Source organism: Phyllobates terribilis, unplaced genomic scaffold (genome assembly GCF_046119375.1).
Source record: "Phyllobates terribilis strain yellow unplaced genomic scaffold, ASM4611937v1 Scaffold_31__1_contigs__length_13893835, whole genome shotgun sequence".
Lineage (NCBI taxonomy): Eukaryota > Metazoa > Chordata > Amphibia > Anura > Dendrobatidae > Phyllobates > Phyllobates terribilis.
Window position 1 is genome coordinate 10,457,343 of NW_027362791.1, and position 8,386 is coordinate 10,465,728.

Here is an 8,386-nt window from a genome sequence, read left to right on the forward strand (position 1 = left end):
TGGCTGAAAACGACTAAATATCAAGGACTCATTGGGCGAATCGCTCTGGAACTGAAATCGGAACGCTCACTGACATTTCCCCTGTCTGAAAGTCTGATAAACGCCAGAAAAATTACTAAGTCCAAAAAAAATTTTTTTTTCAACTTTTTTCAATTTTATCCCCGTGGGATATATATTCTACCCACACACATTTGGAACTCTCCTGGGATTCCCTCACACATATTATTCCCTCATTTAGTGGATATTTTCACAAAAAAGTGACATTTTCAAAAATCCTGAAAATTGGCTGAAAACGACTAAATATCAAGGACTCATTGGGCGAATCGCTCTGGAACTGAAATCGGAACGCTCACTGACAATTCCCCTATCTGAAAGTCTGATAAACGACGGAAAAATGACTAAGTCCCAAAAAAAAATTTTTTCAACTTTTTTCAATTTTACCCCCGTGGGATATATATTCTACCCACACACATTTGGAACTCTCCTGGGGTACCCTCACACATATTATTCCCTCATTTAGTGGATATTTTCACAAAAAAGTGAAATTTTCAAAAATCCAGAAAATTGGCTGAAAACTACTAAATATCAACGATTCATTGGGTGAATCGCTCTGGAACTGAAATCGGAACGCTCACTGACAATTCCCCTATCTGAAAGTCTGATAAACGCCGGAAAAATTACTAAGTCCCAAAAAAATATTTTTTTCAACTTTTTTCAATTTTATCCCCGTGGGATATATATTCTACCCACACACATTTGGAACTCTCCTGGGGTACCCTCACACATATTATTCCGTCATTTAGTGGATATTTTCACAAAAAAGTGAAATTTTCAAAAATCCAGAAAATTGGCTGAAAACGACTAAATATCAAGGACTCATTGGGCGAATCGCTCTGGAACTGAAATCGGAACGCTCACTGACATTTCCCCTGTCTGAAAGTCTGATAAACGCCGGAAAAATTACTAAGTCCAAAAAAAATTTTTTTTTCAACTTTTTTCAATTTTATCCCCGTGGGATATATATTCTACCCACACACATTTGGAACTCTCCTGGGATTCCCTCACACATATTATTCCCTCATTTAGTGGATATTTTCACAAAAAAGTGAAATTTTCAAAAATCCAGAAAATTGGCTGAAAACTACAAAATATCAAGGACTCATTGGGCGAATCGCTCTGGAACTGAAATCGGAATGCTCACTGACATTTCCCCTATCTGAAAGTCTGATAAACGCCGGAAAAATTACTAAGTCCAAAAAAAAAATTTTTTTCAACTTTTTTCAATTTTATCCCCGTGGGATATATATTCTACCCACACACATTTGGATCTCTCCTGGGGTACCCTCACACATATTATTCCCTCATTTAGTGGATATTTTCACAAAAAAGTGAAATTTTCAAAAATCCTGAAAATTGGCTGAAAACGACTAAATATCAAGGACTCATTGGGCGAATCGCTCTGGAACTGAAATCGGAACGCTCACTGACATTTCCCCTGTCTGAAAGTCTGATAAACGCCGGAAAAATTACTAAGTCCAAAAAAAATTTTTTTTTCAACTTTTTTCAATTTTATCCCCGTGGGATATATATTCTACCCACACACATTTGGAACTCTCCTGGGATTCCCTCACACATATTATTCCCTCATTTAGTGGATATTTTCACAAAAAAGTGAAATTTTCAAAAATCCAGAAAATTGGCTGAAAACTACTAAATATCAAGGACTCATTGGGCGAATCGCTCTGGAACTGAAATCGGAATGCTCACTGACATTTCCCCTATCTGAAAGTCTGATAAACGCCGGAAAAATTACTAAGTCCAAAAAAAAAATTTTTTTCAACTTTTTTCAATTTTATCCCCGTGGGATATATATTCTACCCACACACATTTGGAACTCTCCTGGGGTACCCTCACACATATTATTCCGTCATTTAGTGGATATTTTCACAAAAAAGTGAAATTTTCAAAAATCCAGAAAATTGGCTGAAAACGACTAAATATCAAGGACTCATTGGGCGAATCGCTCTGGAACTGATATCGGAATGCTCACTGACATTTCCCCTGTCTGAAAGTCTGATGAGCGCCGGAAAAATTAGTATGTCCAAAAAAAAATTTTTTTCAACTTTTTTCAATTTTATACCCGTGGGATATATATTCTACCCACACACATTTGGAACTCTCCTGGGGTACCCTCACACATATTATTCCCTCATTTAGTGGATATTTTCACAAAAAAGTGAAATTTTCAAAAATCCTGAAAATTGGCTGAAAACGACTAAATATCAAGGACTCATTGGGCGAATCGCTCTGGAACTGAAATCGGAACGCTCACTGACATTTCCCCTGTCTGAAAGTCTGATAAACGCCGGAAAAATTACTAAGTCCAAAAAAAATTTTTTTTTCAACTTTTTTCAATTTTATCCCCGTGGGATATATATTCTACCCACACACATTTGGAACTCTCCTGGGATTCCCTCACACATATTATTCCCTCATTTAGTGGATATTTTCACAAAAAAGTGAAATTTTCAAAAATCCTGAAAATTGGCTGAAAACGACTAAATATCAAGGACTCATTGGGCGAATCGCTCTGGAACTGAAATCGGAACGCTCACTGACATTTCCCCTGTCTGAAAGTCTGATAAACGCCAGAAAAATTACTAAGTCCAAAAAAAATTTTTTTTTCAACTTTTTTCAATTTTATCCCCGTGGGATATATATTCTACCCACACACATTTGGAACTCTCCTGGGATTCCCTCACACATATTATTCCCTCATTTAGTGGATATTTTCACAAAAAAGTGACATTTTCAAAAATCCTGAAAATTGGCTGAAAACGACTAAATATCAAGGACTCATTGGGCGAATCGCTCTGGAACTGAAATCGGAACGCTCACTGACAATTCCCCTATCTGAAAGTCTGATAAACGACGGAAAAATGACTAAGTCCCAAAAAAAAATTTTTTCAACTTTTTTCAATTTTACCCCCGTGGGATATATATTCTACCCACACACATTTGGAACTCTCCTGGGGTACCCTCACACCTATTATTCCCTCATTTAGTGGATATTTTCACAAAAAAGTGAAATTTTCAAAAATCCAGAAAATTGGCTGAAAACTACTAAATATCAACGATTCATTGGGTGAATCGCTCTGGAACTGAAATCGGAACGCTCACTGACAATTCCCCTATCTGAAAGTCTGATAAACGCCGGAAAAATTACTAAGTCCCAAAAAAATATTTTTTTCAACTTTTTTCAATTTTATCCCCGTGGGATATATATTCTACCCACACACATTTGGAACTCTCCTGGGGTACCCTCACACATATTATTCCGTCATTTAGTGGATATTTTCACAAAAAAGTGAAATTTTCAAAAATCCAGAAAATTGGCTGAAAACGACTAAATATCAAGGACTCATTGGGCGAATCGCTCTGGAACTGAAATCGGAACGCTCACTGACATTTCCCCTGTCTGAAAGTCTGATAAACGCCGGAAAAATTACTAAGTCCAAAAAAAATTTTTTTTTCAACTTTTTTCAATTTTATCCCCGTGGGATATATATTCTACCCACACACATTTGGAACTCTCCTGGGATTCCCTCACACATATTATTCCCTCATTTAGTGGATATTTTCACAAAAAAGTGAAATTTTCAAAAATCCTGAAAATTGGCTGAAAACGACTAAATATCAAGGACTCATTGGGCGAATCGCTCTGGAACTGAAATCGGAACGCTCACTGACATTTCCCCTGTCTGAAAGTCTGATAAACGCCGGAAAAATTACTAAGTCCAAAAAAAATTTTTTTTTCAACTTTTTTCAATTTTATCCCCGTGGGATATATATTCTACCCACACACATTTGGAACTCTCCTGGGATTCCCTCACACATATTATTCCCTCATTTAGTGGATATTTTCACAAAAAAGTGAAATTTTCAAAAATCCAGAAAATTGGCTGAAAACTACTAAATATCAAGGACTCATTGGGCGAATCGCTCTGGAACTGAAATCGGAATGCTCACTGACATTTCCCCTATCTGAAAGTCTGATAAACGCCGGAAAAATTACTAAGTCCAAAAAAAAAATTTTTTTCAACTTTTTTCAATTTTATCCCCGTGGGATATATATTCTACCCACACACATTTGGATCTCTCCTGGGGTACCCTCACACATATTATTCCCTCATTTAGTGGATATTTTCACAAAAAAGTGAAATTTTCAAAAATCCTGAAAATTGGCTGAAAACGACTAAATATCAAGGACTCATTGGGCGAATCGCTCTGGAACTGAAATCGGAACGCTCACTGACATTTCCCCTGTCTGAAAGTCTGATAAACGCCGGAAAAATTACTAAGTCCAAAAAAAATTTTTTTTTCAACTTTTTTCAATTTTATCCCCGTGGGATATATATTCTACCCACACACATTTGGAACTCTCCTGGGATTCCCTCACACATATTATTCCCTCATTTAGTGGATATTTTCACAAAAAAGTGAAATTTTCAAAAATCCAGAAAATTGGCTGAAAACTACTAAATATCAAGGACTCATTGGGCGAATCGCTCTGGAACTGAAATCGGAATGCTCACTGACATTTCCCCTATCTGAAAGTCTGATAAACGCCGGAAAAATTACTAAGTCCAAAAAAAAAATTTTTTTCAACTTTTTTCAATTTTATCCCCGTGGGATATATATTCTACCCACACACATTTGGAACTCTCCTGGGGTACCCTCACACATATTATTCCGTCATTTAGTGGATATTTTCACAAAAAAGTGAAATTTTCAAAAATCCAGAAAATTGGCTGAAAACGACTAAATATCAAGGACTCATTGGGCGAATCGCTCTGGAACTGATATCGGAATGCTCACTGACATTTCCCCTGTCTGAAAGTCTGATGAGCGCCGGAAAAATTAGTATGTCCAAAAAAAATTTTTTTTCAACTTTTTTCAATTTTATACCCGTGGGATATATATTCTACCCACACACATTTGGAACTCTCCTGGGGTACCCTCACACATATTATTCCCTCATTTAGTGGATATTTTCACAAAAAAGTGAAATTTTCAAAAATCCTGAAAATTGGCTGAAAACGACTAAATATCAAGGTCTCATTGGGCGAATCGCTCTGGAACTGAAATCGGAACGCTCACTGACATTTCCCCTGTCTGAAAGTCTGATAAACGCCGGAAAAATTACTAAGTCCAAAAAAAATTTTTTTTTCAACTTTTTTCAATTTTATCCCCGTGGGATATATATTCTACCCACACACATTTGGAACTCTCCTGGGATTCCCTCACACATATTATTCCCTCATTTAGTGGATATTTTCACAAAAAAGTGAAATTTTCAAAAATCCTGAAAATTGGCTGAAAACGACTAAATATCAAGGACTCATTGGGCGAATCGCTCTGGAACTGAAATCGGAACGCTCACTGACATTTCCCCTATCTGAAAGTCTGATAAACGCCGGAAAAATTACCAAGTCCCAAAAAAATATTTTTTTCAACTTTTTTCAATTTTATCCCCGTGGGATATATATTCTACCCACACACATTTGGAACTCTCCTGGGGTACCCTCACACATATTATTCCGTCATTTAGTGGATATTTTCACAAAAAAGTGAAATTTTCAAAAATCCAGAAAATTGGGTGAAAACTATTAAATATCAAAGATTCATTGGGCGAATCGCTCTGGAACTGAAATCGGAACGCTCACTGACATTTCCCCTATCTGAAAGTCTGATAAACGCCGGAAAAATTACTAAGTCCCAAAAAAATATTTTTTTCAACTTTTTTCAATTTTATCCCCGTGGGATATATATTCTACCCACACACATTTGGAACTCTCCTGGGGTACCCTCACACATATTATTCCCTCATTTAGTGGATATTTTCACAAAAAAGTGAAATTTTCAAAAATCCTGAAAATTGGCTGAAAACGACTAAATATCAAGGACTCATTGGGCGAATCGCTCTGGAACTGAAATCGGAACGCTCACTGACATTTCCCCTATCTGAAAGTCTGATAAACGCCGGAAAAATTACTAAGTCCCAAAAAAATATTTTTTTCAACTTTTTTCAATTTTATCCCCGTGGGATATATATTCTACCCACACACATTTGGAACTCTCCTGGGGTACCCTCACACATATTATTCCGTCATTTAGTGGATATTTTCACAAAAAAGTGAAATTTTCAAAAATCCAGAAAATTGGCTGAAAACGATTAAATATCAAAGATTCATTGGGCGAATCGCTCTGGAACTGAAATCGGAACGCTCACTGACATTTCCCCTATCTGAAAGTCTGATGAGCGCCGGAAAAATTAGTATGTCCAAAAAAAAATTTTTTTCAACTTTTTTCAATTTTATACCCGTGGGATATATATTCTACCCACACACATTTGGAACTCTCCTGGGGTACCCTCACACATATTATTCCCTCATTTAGTGGATATTTTCACAAAAAAGTGAAATTTTCAAAAATCCTGAAAATTGGCTGAAAACGACTAAATATCAAGGACTCATTGGGCGAATCGCTCTGGAACTGAAATCGGAATGCTCACTGACATTTCCCCTGTCTGAAAGTCTGATAAACGCCGGAAAAATGACTAAGTCCAAAAAAAATTTTTTTTTCAACTTTTTTCAATTTTATCCCCGTGGGATATATATTCTACCCACACACATTTGGAACTCTCCTGGGATTCCCTCACACATATTATTCCCTCATTTAGTGGATATTTTCACAAAAAAGTGAAATTTTCAAAAATCCAGAAAATTGCCTGAAAACTACTAACTATCAAGGATACATTGGGCGAATCGCTCTGGAACTGAAATCGGAACGTGCACTGACAATTCCCCTATCTGAAAGTCTGATAAACGACGGAAAAATGACAAAGGCCCAAAAAAAATTTTTTTCAACTTTTTTCAATTTTACCCCCGTGGGATATATATTCTACCCACACACATTTGGAACTCTCCTGGGGTTCCCTCACACATATTATTCCCTCATTTAGTGGATATCTTCACAAAAAGTGAAATTTTCAAAAATCCAGAAAATTGGCTGAAAACTACTAAATATCAACGATTCATTGGGCGAATCGCTCTGGAACTGAAATCGGAACGCTCACTGACATTTCCCCTATCTGAAAGTCTGATAAACGCCGGAAAAATGACTAAGTCCAAAAAAAATTTTTTTTTAACTTTTTTCAATTTTACCCCCGTGGGATATATATTCTACCCACACACATTTGGAACTCTCCTGGGGTACCCTCACACATATTATTCCCTCATTTAGTGGATATTTTCACAAAAAAGTGAAATTTTCAAAAATCCTGAAAATTGGCTGAAAACGACTAAATATCAAGGACTCATTGGGCGAATCGCTCTGGAACTGAAATCGGAACGCTCACTGACATTTCCCCTGTCTGAAAGTCTGATAAACGCCAGAAAAATTACTAAGTCCAAAAAAAATTTTTTTTTCAACTTTTTTCAATTTTATCCCCGTGGGATATATATTCTACCCACACACATTTGGAACTCTCCTGGGATTCCCTCACACATATTATTCCCTCATTTAGTGGATATTTTCACAAAAAAGTGAAATTTTCAAAAATCCTGAAAATTGGCTGAAAACGACTAAATATCAAGGACTCATTGGGCGAATCGCTCTGGAACTGAAATCGGAACGCTCACTGACATTTCCCCTATCTGAAAGTCTGATAAACGCCGGAAAAATTACCAAGTCCCAAAAAAATATTTTTTTCAACTTTTATCAATTTTATCCCCGTGGGATATATATTCTACCCACACACATTTGGAACTCTCCTGGGGTACCCTCACACATATTATTCCCTCATTTAGTGGATATTTTCACAAAAAAGTGAAATTTTCAAAAATCCAGAAAATTGGGTGAAAACTATTAAATATCAAAGATTCATTGGGCGAATCGCTCTGGAACTGAAATCGGAACGCTCACTGACAATTCCCCTATCTGAAAGTCTGATAAACGACGGAAAAATGACTAAGTCCCAAAAAAAAATTTTTTCAACATTTTCAAATTTTACCCCCGTGGGATATATATTCTACCCACACACATTTGGAACTCTCCTGGGGTACCCTCACACATATTATTCCCTCATTTAGTGGATATTTTCACAAAAAAGTGAAATTTTCAAAAATCCAGAAAATTGGCTGAAAACTACTAAATATCAACGATTCATTGGGTGAATCGTTCTGGAACTGAAATCGGAACGCTCACTGACAATTCCCCTATCTGAAAGTCTGATAAACGACGGAAAAATGACAAAGGCCCAAAAAAAATTTTTTTCAACTTTTTTCAATTTTACCCCCGTGGGATGTATATTCTACCCAAACAC